Consider the following 19,011-nt stretch of genomic DNA (forward strand, 5'->3'; position numbering starts at 1 on the left):
ATCCGCACCATTGCTATTCAGGGCATCTCAATTAAATGAAAAGTCTGGCCTGTGATGACTGTACAAATACCACTCATGGCCATAGCAGTTTGCCACATCTAGAGTTGTTCAAACTGCTGGGAGCTATGAACCCTATTGATTGATAGCAGTCAGTAAAGTCAGTATATGAAGGTCTGTATTGGCATATGTCATTTTGACATTAGATATGCTGGTTTCAGAACAGAGCTCCAGCATGGAAATGCAACACCTATTATAGGACACAGGCTGCTGTGGATGAAAACCCACTTTTCTTTGTTTTGTAGCCACAACTATTGGTATAATTATTTCTATACAGTAGGCATTTATATGCTTGAACAAGGAAAAGGAGGGATAAAGTAAGTAAGTGATTGAGGAAATAATATTCTGACCAGTTAGTTTAGTCAGACCTATAACCTTAGTGAACATTTCTCTCATGAATATCCTTAGTGGGTATTCCTTGCATGAGTGGTTAGTGCTTTAAAATGCATATTGAAGTTTATTTTTCATAACACTTTAAAGTGTAACAATTGCTTTGTTTTCCATTTTACCATTCTTCCAAATCTACATAAAATACATGTAAGACTTATATCTGGTGCACATTAAACATTCAGTAAAGATTAACTATTAAGGGGCACCTGGGTGGCTCAGTCGTTAAGCGTCTGCCTTCGGCTCAGGTCATGATCCCAGGGTCCTGGGATCAAGCCCCGCATCGGGCTCCCCACTCCGCGGGAAGCCTGCTTCTCCCTCTCCCACTCCCCCTGCTTGTGTTCCCTCTCTCGCTATGTCTCTCTCTGTCAAATAAATAAAACCTTTTAAAAAAAAAGATTAACTATTAAATATTATCAACATTTTAAGAGAGTACAATAGAGAGATAGAAATAGAAATAAAGATTGAGATAGAGATAGAGCAATATAGCACTAGCAACAGAGGGAGAGAGGTGGAAGGGAAAGAGAAGAGAGAGACTGGAAAGGCAAAATCAAATCAAATATATCTTTCATTACCTAAGAATTTATAACTGCTAAGCCTGGACTAACTGTGAAGATCTAAAACTTTTGGTCATTCCTTGGAACCAAATCCATTCAACTGCGTAACTACTACTAACTTGAATTGCCTTTGCTTGTCTCCTCAAAGACTGAACCATAAACTTTGTTCAAATTAGTGAATAAAACACATTATTTAAAGTTATAGACCAGTGGATTGGATTTCAAACACAGAAGTATATCAAATGTTCCCTGTTACTATTTTGTACAGCAATAAAGATTAATTACTCCACAACATTCAAGGTACAAGAGGTATCATATTACTTTGTTTTTACACAAATCAAAGCTAGGCTGAAGCCATACAACTAGTTTAACATTAAGTCCAATATCTTCTTTCCTTCTTTCTTAGATTATGACAGAATTTACAATTACACTGCCTAGAAAATGGGGGAGAAGACATTATGCTCATTGATCTGCTGTCTTTAATTGATGAAGATGTTCTTGGATGGAATACGTCAAAGTTCTTTCTACCCATCGGAAAACAATATCTAGAACATGAGAACACAAAAGCATGCAGGGGAAAACAACTTTTAATTCTTAGGTGATAAATCTAAAATATGAAGAAGAGACAGCAAAACATTTCTCAACTCACTTGTTAATATGCAATATGAAACACTTGAGTAGATAATGATCACCACCACCCCCAATTCTTTTCCATCCCCTTTCTTAAGTGTCGAAGGGTCTGTTTGCATTGAGGGCTGGTCAGTACAATTAGAGAGCCAGTGAGAATAAGATGTTTCAAGAGGTTTTCAAACTATATTAATGACATCTCAATAAGTGCCTTCTGAATTCAGAGGTGAAGGCTTTACCCTCACCTCTTCAATAACTTGAGAATCATTTAAAAAGTTTTTTCATATTTGCCCCAGAAAATGTGCTCAGAATTTTAGATTCAACTTTGATTTGTGCCCTTAGGTAGTAATAGGAAGGAAGGATAAAAGAAAGAATAAAAGGACAGAAGAGAGTTAAGAAGAGAGGAAAGCAAAGGATAGAAGGACAAAGTAGGAAGGAAAAGAAGGGAAGAAGGAAGAGAGGGAAGAAAAAAGAGAGAGGAGGAAGAAAAAGAGATGAATGAAGGAAGGAAGGAACTTCAGTCTTCCAGATCAGATGAGATGGGGCAAGCTCAGGGTGGGATGGCCATAGACAGGAACTTCAGTTTAACTAAAAGATGATTAATGATACAACAACCAGATTTCACCTAGGACTATAATAAATACAAATCCTATTCTAAATATCATATTGCCTTTTAAAAAAGGTACAATTTCAAAGTCTTTTAGGAAGTCTTGGATTTGAAGACTTGGCAGATTCTGATTAAGATTGTTTTTATTCAAACTTTACTTTGGCTTCATACCATTAGAAAATATGAAAGCTCTTTATTTGAAAAAGTCCTGTAAAATCATTGTAGTAATAACCATAAAAATGCTGTTGAGGACTTTGTTCATTGCATTAAAACATGCCATATTTATCAGGACCTTCTGAAGGAATTTCTTTACTTCGTAGTAACAAGTTCTATTTTACCTTTTTTTCCATATATATTAAATCATGTAAGTAATGATATCACTTTTTTTGTGCTACTTTTTAGAAAGGTCACAGCCAGACCTGTGACCCTTCTTGGGCATGTCTTGGACCTTATGTACATGGGTGTTTTACACATCTCTGCAAGCTTGTTCTTGTGTCCTTATGCTTTGGCCCAAAGAAATAGTGTCTTATTGCAAACACAATAATACTAAGGAAAAGTTAATTTATATTACATATATAATTTAAAAATCACAAATAAGTATGATTTATGTAAGCATTTCCTTTCAACAATGCTTAAAATAAAAAAAATGCAAATATATATATGGCGCTTATATATACGTACACACACACACGGTTTTTTTTTTTTTTTTAAAGATTTTATTTATTTATTTGAGACAGAGAGAATGAGAGACAGAGAGCGTGAGAGGGAGGAGGGTCAGAGGGCGAAGCAGACTCCCTGCCAAGCAGGGAGCCCGATGCGGGACTCGATCCAGGGACTCCAGGATCATGACCTGAGCCGAAGGCAGTCGCTTAACCAACTGAGCCACCCAGGCGCCCCCCACACACACGGTTTATATACATATATAATATATAAAAAACATCCCCCATCCCAATATTGGCTTTTTGATTAAAAGGAAAGATTCTATCTAGAAAAAGTTTCAATCTAGAGCAACTTGTTTTAAACCTTTAGTGAAGGTTTTAGACTACTTAGTGAAATAAATAATTTGTTCCTCCAAAGGCTCATTTCATCCCAACACATAGCGTAGAGCAAAACAAAAAAAATGTGTTGCAGAAAAAATATATAATTATATACTGGCTTTTAGCATGGCTAATCTTAAGATGAAGAAACTTTTGGATTCATAATAATCAACTCTGTTTCCATTCAACTGTTTTCCATGAGAAATTCAAATCAAATTATGCTAAATAGCAATTAGTTATAAACTCTTAAGAGGAATTATTTGGTTTTATTTCCAGTAAAAGCCAAGTCTTCATAGAAGTCATTAATTAGTGTATCTTTTGTCTCAGCAGGGAAACTAAGAATTGAAGTTCTTGAACTTCATTTAACCTTCAAAAGTGTCTCTGCGCGACCAACTTGAAATGCTCTAGAGGAGTGGGAGTGGGTGACAGGAAGGAAAATATCCAGGAAAACCAAAATAAAAATGTTTTTTGATGCAGTTTTTTGGACACTAGTTAATACATCCCCGTCAAACCATAAATTTCCTTTTCTTTATTGCCCAGTAATGTATACAGCTGACATTCCTGACTGACTTCATGTCCAATTCCCACTCCCATTACAAAATTTTATTTTTTGTATTTGTTTGAATTTTTTCAAGAAGTATGAATTTAATATTCAAGGAATCATCAGTTTTCTACCAGAACCCATCATTATAAAGCTGTTTCACATGGACCCTCCGTATTAGACTCCTACTGTTATTGTAAGAAATTATTACATGGTGGCCTAAACAACGTGAATTTATTACCTTTGAAATCTGGAGGTCAGAAGTCTGAAATCAGCTTCATGGGGCTAAAGTTAAGCTGTCAGCAGGGCTGCATTCTTTCTGGAGGCTCTAGGGAGGAATTGGTTTCTTTACTTTTTCCAGATTCTTATTGCCACTTACATTCCTTGGCTTGTAGTCACTTCCTCCATCTTCAAAACATATTATTCCAATTTCTGCCTCCATCATCACATCACTTTCTCCTCTGTGACTCCTCCTGTGCCCCTGTTAATATGGACACTTGTGATTATATCAGGCTGCCCAGATAATCCAGGATAATTTCCCAATTTAAAAATTCTTAACTTGATTACTTCCAAAAGTTCCTTTTGCCTTATAAAGTAACCATCACAAGTTTCAGGGACTAGGACATGGACATATCTGACATTATTAGACTACTATAGCCCATCCTCTTGTTCCTAAAGATTCACATCTATCCCACATGCAGAATACATTCACCCCATCCCAATATCCCCCAGAGTCTAAACAATTACAACATAAACTCAACGTAAAAACTCTCACCTAAATACCATCAGCTCAAAAGTCCCAAATCTCATCATCTAAATAATCTAAGTCAGGTATGGATAAGGCTCTGAGTATAAGCGATTATGGGGCAAAATTCCTCTCTATCTGCAGACTTGTGAAATTAGAGAATAAGTGATCTGCTCACAAAATAATGAGGCAGCATAGGATAATAGTTGTAGACATTCCCATTCCAAAGGAAGAAGATGGAAGGAAGAAAGGAATAACTGGTCCTAAGTAATGTCAAATCCAACTGGGTAAACTCCATTAGGCTTCAATGCCTGGGAATAATCCTCTGTGGTTTACAATTCTGCCTTCTGGAACCTTGCTCCACCCCTAAACCACCTCATTCCTAATTGCCATGGTCGATGAGTAGGGAGTATTTGGTGGAAAATGTTTGTTTTCAAGGTTAGAGGAAAAATATCTATTTTGCCTAGTACTTAGTAATGAAATGCTGAAAATAATGATCTTTTTAAAAAAATGTTTAATGTATAAAAGTGTCCCCACATCAAATTGCTCCTAGCAAACAGACTACTTCAAAGTATCCCCAAAGTAAAAAAAGAGAGAGAGACCCTTGCTTCAGTAGGGCTACATTAAAGCTGCAGTATCTAAACATCAGGTACACATCTGGAGTAATATGTAAAAAAAATTCTGTTGCTACAGTTATCTATACCATTTCAGAAATACAGCAGAGTACACCTTGTGCAATGAAACATTTCATTAGAGCAGTTCTGTTTCTGAACGAAATGCAGAGATTATTTTGGGATAATCTGGCTTCTGTAATAATAGATAAAATTTAGAACTGCCAAACCTCTTCTGCATAAGATACAGAAAACAAAGTATATTTGACTTAAAACTATGAATTTTTAAATCAGTAGATGAACTGGTAAGTTCTAATTATTTTCCTGACCCAAAACTTTTGTTGGATACAACTTCATTGGAAATCTTTATAATTCAGAGATAGACGGAGGATTCATTGTTAAAAGGTACACACTAAGGCAAGAATTTATTTTGCTATTTACTTTGGATTAACTTCACAGGTAAAATTGAATATGAAGAATGGTTTGTTTGCTTTAGATAAGAATTCTAACTAGGACAAAGTCCGTGATGTCTTTGGAATGTGAACCATCTCTAACTCTAATTCAGCAAGACAGCTCCAATAATGGAGGGGGAAATTTAGCCATATGACATTTGCAGATTAATAAATTATAAAAATTAAATTATTATACCAAAATATAATGATAAAGGACAATATTGTTCACTCTATATCCAATTGAGAATAAATAAGAACAAAGTCAGACAAGTGGATAAGGGCTCTAAAACATGAAGAGTGTTCTGGTCCACTTATTGCCTTAAACTCCTGCCCTACGTAATGAGAATTAAGAGGTGACATATGTAAGCCTGCAATTGAAAAAAAATACCACATTATGTTGAAAGATTTTGTTGAGATGGCCTCCAAATTGTTACACAGTGGATTTGTGTCTCGTTGAAAGCAGGGCATCTTCTGAGATAGAATAATCCCTAATTTCAAAAAGAGAAATGTAGAAAACTAAATTCTTTTCATGATCATGTATCTTTTTAAGAAGTCTTATACAGTAGCATTATTTTTAAGAAAAGAAGTAAGGGCTGTGTAGATTGACCTTTGGTTGTTTGTTTTCTGCTATGTCTTTGTTTCATAATGTGTTTCAGTCAGAAGAGAAACATGCAACAGATCCATGCTACCTTTAATGCCCTCCAACTCCAGATCCCCGCTCTTGGCACCCATAATCTCCCTGCCCTTGAACATCTTGGTGTTGCCCAAATCTGCTTTAATAAACCTTGGTACTTAGATATATGCATTATGATTATATATGATTATATATATGATTATATAGCAAACAAAACACAAAAACCATCACTAACAGAAATATTTATTAATGGTTCATTTTAAGCTCAGATATGCACACCTTTTTTAGAAGGGTTCATGTGTCATGACATATCCATCAATATTGTATGAGTTATAAATTGCTTCTGGCATGGCTGATTTTTGTTGAATTAAGATAAAAAAATATATTGAGTCAAATAAATATACTAAAATACTATTTGTTATCTTTAAGTTTTAATGTTCTTTTATACTATTTTATGCTGTTTTCCCCCCCAAAAAACCTAAAGTTTTTTAAGACAGAGTAGCTACTTAAAAATACTTACTGACCAAGTAATTTTAATTATATCCTACTTGATTTTAAAAATGATTCAACTTTAAAAGAGCATTAATATATCTCAATATAAGTTTCAAAAATTCATATCTATAATTTTTCTGCTAATTATGACCTTTCCTACCACAGATAATACTAAAGCCCTGACAACTGAAACTGTATTGTTTTTACCGAGTTGAGGATCAAAATTGCCTAGAACAATTTGAAATATAATGGATTACACTCTTGTGCCCAATGAGTTTACTTTCTAAACAAGAGAGCTGAAAGAAGCAAATCAGCAGGTTGAAAAGAAGTATACATCCCTAAAGTGAAAGACCACCATGTTTGGGGGATTTGGGCAGGACAGAGGGAGCCTTGGCCTTTTTTCAGATTCTTCCATATTCCCAACCCTTTTGTCCTTGAGAAAAAGCTTCCTAAATTAGGTAATTGTTAAAGTTTTTATAGAAGTAATTTGAAAGAAAAACTTGCTGAACAGAAAAGAAGAGAGATCTCTGGTCCAGTTTACTTGTAGGAACCAAGGGGAGAAAAGAAGAATAAGATCACAGGAAAGTAAAAACAGCAGTCTGCCTGAACAGTGCAAATGCCATAGAAGAGTATCACATGCATAAAACTGATGAAGAATATGGAGTTCTACAGAGACCAAAAAGTCAGGTCGGATAAGGTTGTAGGATAGAGTCAATATTTAGTTACTTTTCAAATGTATGCACTTGCAGGGTGCCTGGGTGGCTCAGTCGTTAAGCGTCTGCCTCCGGCTCAGGTCATGATCCCAGGGTCCTGGGATCAAGCCCCTCATAGGGCTCCCTGCTCCGCGGGAAGTGTGCTTCTCCCTCTCCCCCTCTGCCTGCTTGTGTTCCCTCTCTTGCTGTGTCTCTCTCTGTCAAATAAATAAAATCTTTAAAAAATAATAATAAAATAAAATAAAATGTATGCACTTGCTAATCAGATCACTCTCACCTTATTCCAAGTGGGATGGAAGTTAAGGTTACATGATTCAACAGGTATTTGTTGCAGGATTTCATTGTCCTAGGCTCTGCTTTAGGTGCCAGATATCAAAAGTTGAGACAAAGTAGACAACATAACATGCCTTTCTTATAGAAATTACAGTCCATTTACAGTAGGGTAGAAAATAAATTAAAAAACTGGAATTAAAAGGGGTAAGGGGAATTAAGTTCTCATAGACAAAGAGCCAAAAAATGTAATGGTAGTTTGGAGGACAATGCTCTTACGTCATTGATCTTCTAAAAACATGAAAATTAGAAAGCTCACATTTGCCATAAAAATCTGTTAGATCAGGTTAATCCAGACTGAGCCTTAGCAAAATTACACCTACCTAATGAAAGCTATCATTAAAACAACCAGCAGTGGGTGTAAGAGCATTCATTATTCTTTCATCAGTTATTCCCATGATTCACACAAGTGTTCTTCATCAACTGATTTATTCGGCCTAAAATCCAATATTATAAGGTAATTCCAAGTCTTATCAAAGCAGTGGAACTATTATGTAAAAGTTCCTGAATAATAAGTGAGCTATAATAAAAAAACAAGAAACAAGTACCAGGGAGTTCACAAAGTTAAAAAATAATCATAATACAGGGGCGCCTGGGTGGCTCAGTCGGTTAAGTGTCTGCCTTCGGCTCAGGTCATGATCCCAGGGTCCTGGGATCGAGCCCCACATCAGGCTCCCTGCTCCGCGGGAAGCCTGCTTCTCCCTCTCCCTCTGCCCCTGCTTGTGTTCCCTCTCTCGCTGTCTCTCTCTCTGTCAAATAAATAAATAAAATCTTTTTAAAAAAATCATAATATAGTAACCATGGAACTATAAATAAAATTGCCACATAAATGTACTGTTATCCAGTTCACTCACTCATCTGCATAGTATTGTTGTGTTCTGAGGAGACATAACTTCTATGATACAGTAAAACTAGTTAGTCATGCTGATGATAGTGGATAATAGGACAAAGAATATAACTGCCATCTCTGAAAGGCCATCAACCAGATTCCTTCACATTATATCCATATTCCTCTCCTTTTAATAATTTGAGGTGACAGAACTGAGAAGTTTTGTCTAAAATTATATTTCAGAATAAATATAGACCTGCTTCATCCTCCTATATCTAGAGTCTTTTAAAACGAGAATAATCATCAAGAGGTAACATAATTAATAAATAAAAAGACTTTGGACATTTTCTTTGTTAATGGTTGTTAAAGCAGGAGGGAAGATCAATGAATATGTTGAATTAAACATAAATAGATTCTCTCATTCATTCACTTAGATATTTACTAAATGCTTTCCCACTTCAGAAACAGATTCTTTCCTCATAGAAATCAGTAGCCTGGCTCATATCCTAGCAGGGAATACATTAAATACATAATTACAAGTGTCATGAATGACACTGAACAAGGAACTTAAATAGGGAAGATTGCTGCATTTTGTCCAGAACCTGGGTATGGATGCTGAGAGATAGAGGGAGAGAACATAATCAGAATTTCCAGAAAAATATAGAGATGAAGAGAAGGTAGTGGTATATTTAGTTTGAAAAAGCTCCAAGGATGATGCACCAACTGAAAACCTCTGCTTGGAACCTAGATCAAAGTCTGAGAGCTTTAAAGAGAACCTTCTCCCAGTTATATCTGGTGTCCCATCTCCATTAGCAAAGAGGAGAGTAGGAGAGGAAAGACGTAAATTATTTTGGTAGGTGACAATGAGTTCATTTTCTTGGTGTACCACTATTGGCAATTTCTGGAGGTGGCAGGATCTGGCTCTTGTTCACTGGGAGCAACTTCTGATCAGCTATTGCCTCATTTCTTCTGTAACTCTGTAGCCCCCAAGATTTGAATCAACCAATTAGCCCAACTTGCACACCAGTCTAGCTTCAGTCCCCAGGATAAATCCAAGCTGGACCAGCAAGTATTTGAACAGCCTTCCTCATACCTTCTACTGGAGATTGGAGGCTGTCAATGGAGTACAGCAATGACTTAGTCCTAAGCAATGACTTAGCTGATATTATAGCTCAGTCTCTAGATCTGGGCTTCTGCTTTGATCCCTCCTTAATATGACTGGTATTCCCCTCAGAATGGAGTTATTTCCAAAATCTCTTCCCTTGGGGTTGTTCCCTTGATAACTCACCTGGTCATTGCCTTTTCCTAGGTGGCTGGACTTCGCTTTTTACACCTCCGATCTCTGACTAGGGTTCTTTTGTAAATAAGCAAATTTCCTACAACTACCATGCAACTCCAATTCACTGTACAATCACCTAGACTTTCCCATTTATGGGTCTTATTCATGCATGAGATATTTATGTTGCCCCCAATTTGCCTTGAAGTCTTTGGTTGACCTCACTCAAGGTAGCATCAGCAAGCTGATTAATTCACACCATCTGCAACAGGCACTCTTGATGGTGGTTCTTATTTTTAGAGAAGTCGCTGACTGTTACTCAAACTGACCTTGAAAAAAATAAAATGGCACGATGTCACTGAAAATCAGCTGGGTCCCATCAGTGGTTGTTCATTGACATTTTTTTTCTTCTGCTTTCTGCTGAATAAAACTACTAAGGTCTATACATCTGAATTTGTTCTCTGACTTGCAAACAGAAGAACTAGAATGCTTAACAGACAAAATCTGAAATTCCTCGTATTCAATGCTTATCTGCTAAGAAAAAATAATTTAAGACTTGTCTTCACCATCAAAAATATTCATGGGCACACCAGAATCACAGAATTAAGTCTATGACAAGATGTTCTTATATAATATATTGGCTCTCTCTGTAACCAGATTGTGACTTCTTCCTGCCAGCCAAAAAGCTGATATATTCTTGGAAATGTCTCTTATAGAATTGTTTTTTTTTTTTAAGATAATTTACACTCTAGGAAATTATTTTGTCCACAAAAGAAACAGATGCATTCCCCCTTAAAGGACAAGACACCCCTGTCTTTCTCTTATATTTACAGACATCAAATTTGCCAAATATCAGTTTATGGTTTTATTAGGGAGATGGCTCTCCCTGTTTCTATGGGAAGTATTGCTATTGTATTCTATTATAGAACAGAAGTTCTCAAGGCTGGCTGCACATTAAATCACCTGCAGAGTTTTTAACAAATCCTTGGAAGGCCTATGAATCACCCCATCAAGGACTTTGATTTAAATGACCTGGGAGGGGCCCAGGCAGCGGGATTTTTTTTTTTTTTTCTTCCAAAGCTCCCTAAGCAATTTTATTGTACAGCCAGCGTTGGGAACCATGGCTACAGGGTCAGCTTGTCTCTGTCTTCCCTTGTTATTGAGCCCTGGAATCCTGGTTACCTCAACAAAATATTGATCCCAGGTATTTTCACTTTCTAATTCTGGATATTACCTTCAAGTCTGTCTGGGGCAGGCACAATAAACTTGGGTGAGGCCCAGAGGAGAGTCAGCTGCAATGTGACCATCCTTCTACTCCTAAACCCCAGGAGCCTTCCTAAAGATTTCCTCCGTCTCCCTCTGTCTAATGCTTTGGAACAGATGGATTGTCTTAACCAAAATTTTACTATTTTTAATTTGTTTGATGATTTAAGAGAAGACTCTCCCCTCATACTGCATAGAAGCCTTCACTGGCAATCTTAAATCCTACCAAGTAAAGCTTATTCTACCCTTCTCAGTGAATGAATTAACACCACGTCCGTTCTCCTTTTATTTTGTGATAACTGTTTATCTCATCATCTTGCATCTCCCAATAAATGCGGGATTTAGTATTCTAATGCCTCAGAAGTTCTCCTCCATCTAAAATGTTCCCTTTAAAAAACTATATTCAATGCTGATGACAGAAAAGCTACCTTTCTGCCCAATGTCACCTGCTATTCAAAAATATTCAATATTTGTTTTGTATTTTTATTCAAGTTTTGCTCTTTAGGAAATGCCATTAGTGATGTAATAGGTGGCATCCCATTAAGTTACATATGTTCCTTTCAAATATGCTTTAACGCTATCACGAAATAAAGAAAATTGAATTTTGAAATGCAATGTTCTGTATTCTGCCAGCCTCAGAAAATAAGGCATTATTAGCTTTTTGGAGGAGGTTCGCAGAGGAGAATTACATTATCCTTTTTTTCCCCTTTTCCAAATAAAGTGTCCACAGCATTATATGGTTTAGAGTTAGTCAACCTTAATAAAATGTATGTAAATCAACACATTCTATGATTTAACTAGTAAATAGGTGTATTTGAAAATGAAATGTGAAAAAAATGAAATGTGCAGGTTTCGTAACAACTTAAATTGAATCAGCCTCTCCTTGGAAGTTTTTAAGATAAGCCCAGTAGTTGCTAAAGCAAGGAGATCACATTGAGTTAAATGGTTTGTTTTTTTTCTACCACCATAATTTCCTTTTGTAATGCCTCTAAGTCTTTTTTTGACTAGAGGGAAAGAGACTCAACTAATTTCTACATTTTGCCATTGAATGTATAGTAGAGAAAACCCCATGAGATTTCATATGATGAGATAACATATTGCCTCCTCTACAGGGCCCTATCCAGATTCAATTTTACAATTTTGAGGCTTCATTATATTACTCTACTTAATTAATATAACATCTGATTTTATTAGATTTTTCCCAACTGACAAAATCAAATGGTTCCTTTAATGGGATAATAAAACTAATTTAATTTTACATGTATTTTTCCATTTATTTTAGCAATCATAAGCCCCAAATTAGGAATGGCATGTTGTTGTTCAAAATGTTAATGAGGATAACAGCAGCCCATATCTCTTAATACCGTCTCCCAGCAAAAGTAAATAAATGCAATAATGGAAAGTACATTTGACTGGCAGTCAAGACTCACATTCTAACAATGGTTTCCAAGGCAAGTCCCTTCACTTCACTGGTCCTTAGTTTCCTCATCTGTGAAGTGGGTTGGTTATGCCACCAGTGGTTATAACTATGGAGCCCCAAGGGAATCAAGGAAGTCACACAAAGCCCAGAGGAAGTGGGAGGCAGTTATGAAGCCCTCACTTCATCCAAGGGCTCTCCTCTTTCATCTATTTTTATAGTCAGGACTACTTTTGTTAGGGGGAAAAAAAATGCCTCAGTTTCCAAAACTGGTTTGAAACACCATTAAAATAAAAATTGGCCAAAGTTCCTGTTTAATTCCAGAAGGGGAAGAACACTTTATAATAGGATCTAAGCTCCTAGGTCATGTGTCCTAAGCTTCTGACTAGAAATTTGAATTTGCATGTCAGGCAGTGATATTGTATTGTATTTTCATATAAGAGGATGAAAAGTTAAGGCTGTGTAAGACTAGTAATGAGGTTTGAAACCATCACTACCATTTATAATCCAGTCTAAGCACATCAGAATTACTTGAAAAGCTTTTGGGGAAAAAATTCAGTATCTGGCAACATCTCAGGTGTACTGAGTTAGAATCTGAGGGAAATGGGAAATCTGTTATGATATGTATTTGGAAACCTTTTCCCAAGTTATTCTGCTGCTCACCTTCAACTGAGAACCATTATTTACACTATTGTTTTATGTTTTCACTCCTTAGTTTTCTATTTGATTTCCCACCATAAAATTAATACCATCATTTGCAGTAATTTAATCAACTATTTCTGGGAAGCAGAATTTTCATGATACTAAAGAATTTTCTTCATAAAGAGCAGTGCAATCTTTTTAAAAAGATTTATTTATTTGACAGAGAGAGAGAGAGAGACAGCAAGAGAGGGAACACAAGCAGGGGGAGTGGGAGAGAGAGAAGCAGGCTTCCCACTGAGCAGGAAGACTGACATTGGACTGGATCCCAGGACCCTGGGATCATGACCTGAGCCGAAGGCAGATGCTTAACGACTGAGCCATCCAGGCGCCTGGAGCAGTGCAATCTTACACAAAATGGCCTGCCCAGGCATTTAGAGAGCTTTCAAAACTTAGCTGAACTTTATTAGCTCTTCTAAGGAACAACAGTGTTAGGTTTCTGCTGATGAAAAGATAACTGGACTTCCCGCCGTGCATCTATTTCAATTTCAGTCTATGTCAATTAGCAGAAGCCACTAAAGGCTTAGAGTCTCCTTTTAGGGGACCAACCTGTTTCAACTTAACAGCTGCAACCTGCAAGAGAGAACTAAAAACCTGGGTATCTTTGCTTTACCTGGACTATGTTCCCCAAGAATATAAATGAACATTTATAAATAGTCTTCCTTCCAATTATTTCTGTGTTTTCAGGATGGAAAATTTGGGAGATGGGCTGATAGAACTCTTTTTTTTTTTTTTACATTTTTTAAATTTTATTATGTTATGTTAATCACCATACATCATTAGTTTTTGATATAATGTTCCATGATTCATTGTTTGCGTATAACACCCAGTGCTCCATGCAGAACGTGCCCTCTTTAATACCCATCACCAGGCTAACCCATCCCCCCACCCCCCTTCCCTCTAGAACCCTCAGTTTGTTTTTCAGAGTCCATAGTCTCTCATGGTTCGTCTCCCCTGCGATTTCTCCCCCTTCATTTTTCCCTTCCGCTATCTTCTTTTTTTAACATATAATGTATTATTTGTTTCAGAGGTACAAGTCTGTGATTCAACAATCTTACACAATTCACAGCGCTCACCATAGCACATACCCTCCCCAATGTCTATCACCCAGCCACCGCATCCCTCCCACCCCCCACCACTCTTTTAAAGGTCATCTACCAAGAAACCTGAGATTAGGCAGCAAAGTGCAATGTGCAAGTTGTCTTGGATAAATTTCCAAGCCTGTGCTAGAGGCGTCCATCAAAGCAACTATTTTGATGAAAAAAAAGCTGTGGTTGTGTGGTCTCATTTTCAATTTCAATTATGTTATTTCCTAGGATTGTGGCCTTTGAAATCTTCCACAACCCTTCTGCCATGAGAAAGGTGGAATTTGGGCAACATGTTAAGGGATGAGTTGGAAGCTGATAGGTATTAAAGAGAAAGAGCATTTGGGACAGCATGGATGAACAGAAGGGGAGGAAAGGTGCCTGCTCTTCAGGAGAATGGCAAGGAAGCCATGGTTTAAAGTTCTGGCTCTGAAGTCCCAAGGGTTCCAAGTTGGGGTCCTGCTTCCTAGCTTTCACTGAGCTTTCTCAAGCCTCAATTTTCTCCTCCACATCACCACCAAACTTGACTGTGCCCAAGATGAATTGAGAAGACTCTTGTTCTCAGCACAGTGCTTGGCATATGGTAAGTTGTTACTGTGCTGGTGGTGGGAATGATGATGATGATGACTCTGAGACTATCGATATCAACGCTGATGATCTGGAGGAAGACGAGGCTGAAAAACTAAAAAGGGGACCAACCACCTCCTTTGAGGAACTTTTTGGGTCAGATAAAGAAGACTGGGCTTTTAATTCCCAGAAACCAGTGAGGTGGTTTTACACATGTGTGAGAGGCATGAAGCACAGGTGAGGGCCAAGCAGAAGCTATGGCAAGAATGCAGGAAAGAGAGGTGGAGGGCTGGCCTTGGAACAGCAGTGCACATGGAGAGGGGGAGAGGAGAGGACAGACACTTTAAAGGAACAAGTGACTGGCAGCACATGGGAGAGAAAGGAGACAGATCAGAGGTTTCTAGGTTGGGCAGCTGACTGGGTAATTATTTCTGATATTAAATTAGGCCATATAGGAGTAGTGTGAGCATGATTAGTGGGGTGGGAGGCAAGAAAGGGTTTCAAAAAATAAGAGTCCAGAAGTTAAGCTGCCCCAGCTTCCTACAGGATCCCCTGAGCATCCCCTGAGAGCACACATGTTTACCACATGTTATCCAAGGAAAACTGCAATGTGTCAATAAGCAAGGTTTATCAAGCACATATCTGTACTATTCAGGGAAGAAGATGCTTTCCAGTACTGTTCTAAATCTTTAAGGATCCAGAAAAGATCATCACACAGTGCCATTTTATTAATACTGTGTGTCATTACGGTTTTCAAACTATTCCAAATTCATTATCTGAGGCAAGCTCTGCCACATTCCACCCATTAAAGGGATCAGATTTTGTTGCAACTATTTTAAAACTAAAATGGAGAGGTTTGCTTGAGTCCATATAGCTGGTTACCCAAGGAACTGGTGCTCTTTACATTAATCCATACTGTTTCTAACCATAACTAATATTTAACATATATGTAAGGATGTATATACAAATACTTTGTATTTTAAATGTATGACATCTACTTTAGAAAGTGTTATAGTAATGTCATATTTTAAAACACACAATAAAATCTTTAGCCATAAAATATAAAACTTTAATTATAAAACTTGAAACCTGAGAGAAGTTGCATTAGAAAAATGTGTTGAAAAACTCTGCCAACATCAATGACTGAAGGTTTATGCTGCAAAGGGCCATTAAGCACTTGGCTCCCCAGTACTGAAGCCACCACCAGCAGAGAACGATGGACGGTTATACCACCAAGACAAAATATCTGGATACTCATTCATTTGCTTTAAAAAGTTATTGTGCATTTACAATGTGTTTCATACTATATTATATGCTGGTGTTTCAGAGCTGAAAAATATGATCCCAGTCCAGTGGAAGAGGCAGAAAAGTACACGAGAGATTATTATTGTAATACCTTTCGTTACATGTTATGATGGAGGAAATTCAGAGGAATGGTTTCTAGTGCAGGCTCTGGAGCTAAGGCAGGCGTGCAGAGGAAGCGACCTGAGTCTGAAGGATGTGTAGGAATCAGACAGGATAAAAGCTGGGCAAGTATATTAAACAGTGGGAACTGTCAAGGCCTACTTCCCATTCTTTGGAGACGTCCTACTTCCTGGACTGATCTCTGATTTGAACCCTTCATATTGACTTACTTTGGAATACCTTTCTTGAACAGATGTTCCTCCTATGATTAGAAATTACTCAGAATTAAACCATAGTTTCTCCTGTCCTCTGGTGGCAAACTGTATCATATGATCTCACTGATATAAGGAATTCTTAATCTCAGGAAACAAACTGAGGGTTGCTGGAGTGGTGGGGGGCGGGAAGGATGGGGTGGCTGGGTGATAGACATTGGGGAGGGTATGTGCTATAGTGAGTGCATGCGAATTGTGTAAGACTGATGAATGACAGACCTGTACCTCTGAAACAAATAATACATGTTAAAAAAAAAAAAAAGAAGATAGTAGGAAGGGAAAAATGAATGGGGGGAATTGGAGGGGGAGATGAACCATGAGAGACTATGGACTCTGAGAAACAAACTGAGGGTTCTAGAGGGGAGGGGTGGAGGGATGGGCTAGCCAGGCGATGGGTATTAAGGAGGGCACATATTGAATGGAGCACTGGGTGTTATATGCAAACAATGAATCATGGAACACTACATCAAAAACTAAAGATGTAATGTATGGTGATTAACATAACATAATAAAATTAAATTTTAAAAAAAGGGGGTTACCAAATGAATTCTGGTCTAAATAAGGCCCTGAATGTAGCATTACAAATTGCTAGAGCTGGAAGGGAATTGAATCCAACTCTTTTAGTGTAATATTATCAGGAACCTAGGAACTTAGGTGTTTGTAAATAAGGTATAGAGTACAGCATCTAACATTGAGGTAGTTGCACCCTCCCTGATGATTTATTAAAAGTCATATTTGGCATACATGCAAACTCAGGCATGCCTCACTCCTTCTTCTCTACCTGCCACCCCCACTCTTCCTTCCTTTCACCTGCAAAGAAGGTTGGCTAGGTTCCCATACCATATTCATCAAGTTTGATTTCTAGGTATGTCGTTTACTGCAGATTCTTTTGCCTATTATAACAGTGATTGCTTTTTTAAAACTGCTGAGTTCCATTCTAAGAGAAAAACTCCAATTAACTCTTGAATGATCCTCATCAAGGAATTCTTATGATAAATATTTGAGGGGATGGGAGGGAAGAAGAAAGGAAAAAAGGGAAAGACAGAGGGAAAGAGGAAGGAATACAGCTCAAATATAATTTTTAACCATAAGCAACATCCTTAATAAGAGAAAAAAGTAATGGAGAAGTAGTGAAGAGGTTAAGAAAGCATTTTCATTAAAATTTTTTAGACAAGAGAAAGAAGGGAGAAAAGACTCATGCAGAGGATGGAATGGAAATGAGAAGAGCTTTAATGCCAAAATTATGATCAGACCAATTCTAAATAACAGCAATGAAGTTTTGCCATGTGAGAGAAAAATATTTAATGGTGGAATCACTGACATTACACAAGTGTGACAGTGAAACTTAAAAGTGACTTGATAAGTCTGTAAATGGAGATAGGAGGAAATGACATCCTGCAACTAAAACAAATAGCTTCAATTTAAGCCCAATAACTTATTCCTGACACTGTTGTTACAACAAGCCACCTTTGGCTCGCACCATCAACCTCCAATAAAACACAATTGGCAGACTGGTTACTGAGGTAATAGGCTATGCCTAACATATTTGATCCAAATTTAAAAGGATCCTGCTGTCTACATCAACAGAGTAAGAAAGATAAATTGATCAAAATGTTCGGTAAATAAACCATTAAATGAGATGTTGGTTGCCAATTTCACAGCTTCAACACCACAAAGGCTTTTCCATGATCCTTAAAACAATAGTCCCTCTCTAGCTAACAGTTGGTATTACCCACTCGCCGTAGGTTTCTGTTGTATAACACCTAATATATGTTCATAAAGTTGACAGTAGTAAATTAGATTTTCATGGTATAAATTCAGCACAGTTTATGTAAGCTCCTCTCAGACCTGAAGTCAGAAGTGTAACACATCATGTGAGTATCAACGCATTGGTTCTCGATCTGACTGCACATTACAATAACCCAAAGCTTTCAAATAATACTGATAATTCTCAGGTCCCTCACCCCAGTGATTCTGGTCCGGTATGGAACCTGAGCACTGGTGTTTTTAAAGGTTCCTAAGCAATTCTAACATGCAGTCAGCATTGAAAATCATTGGTTTAGATATTTCTAATAAGAATATAATTTGAAAAAAAAATTACATCAAAACAAAAGCATTTAGAAGTCAACACTTGAATACTAAATTTATCATTTTGCTTCCTCAAACCATGATTATATTAATCTCCTTCTTTTATGAAATATCTGTTCAAGTCTTTTGCCCCCTTTTCTTGCCTGTTTGTTTTTCTTGGTGATTTATAGGAATTATTTATAAATCTGGGCTACCAGCCATTCCTTTGATGTACGTATTGAGTTATTTGTCTGATATATGTATTGAGAATATTTTTCTACCAGCCTGTGGCTTACTTTTGCATTTTTTTCTTAATGGTGTCTTTCAAAGAGCAGATGTGGT

At 37.2% G+C, this 19,011-nt stretch overlaps 1 protein-coding gene across 1 annotated transcript in view; it reads right to left on the reverse strand.

Annotated features, from left to right (window-relative positions):
• Positions 1–19,011, reverse strand: part of B3GALT1 (beta-1,3-galactosyltransferase 1) — a 500,148-nt gene that overhangs the window by 404,543 nt on the left and 76,594 nt on the right. The window contains exon 2 of the mRNA XM_081814258.1: positions 4,193–4,294. The gene's annotated coding sequence lies outside the window, so the exon portion shown is untranslated. The remainder of the gene's footprint in view (positions 1–4,192; positions 4,295–19,011) is intronic.

This window comes from Leptonychotes weddellii, chromosome 3 (assembly GCF_054177405.1).
Source record: "Leptonychotes weddellii isolate Sample4059 chromosome 3, ASM5417740v2, whole genome shotgun sequence".
Taxonomy (NCBI): Eukaryota; Metazoa; Chordata; class Mammalia; order Carnivora; family Phocidae; genus Leptonychotes; species Leptonychotes weddellii.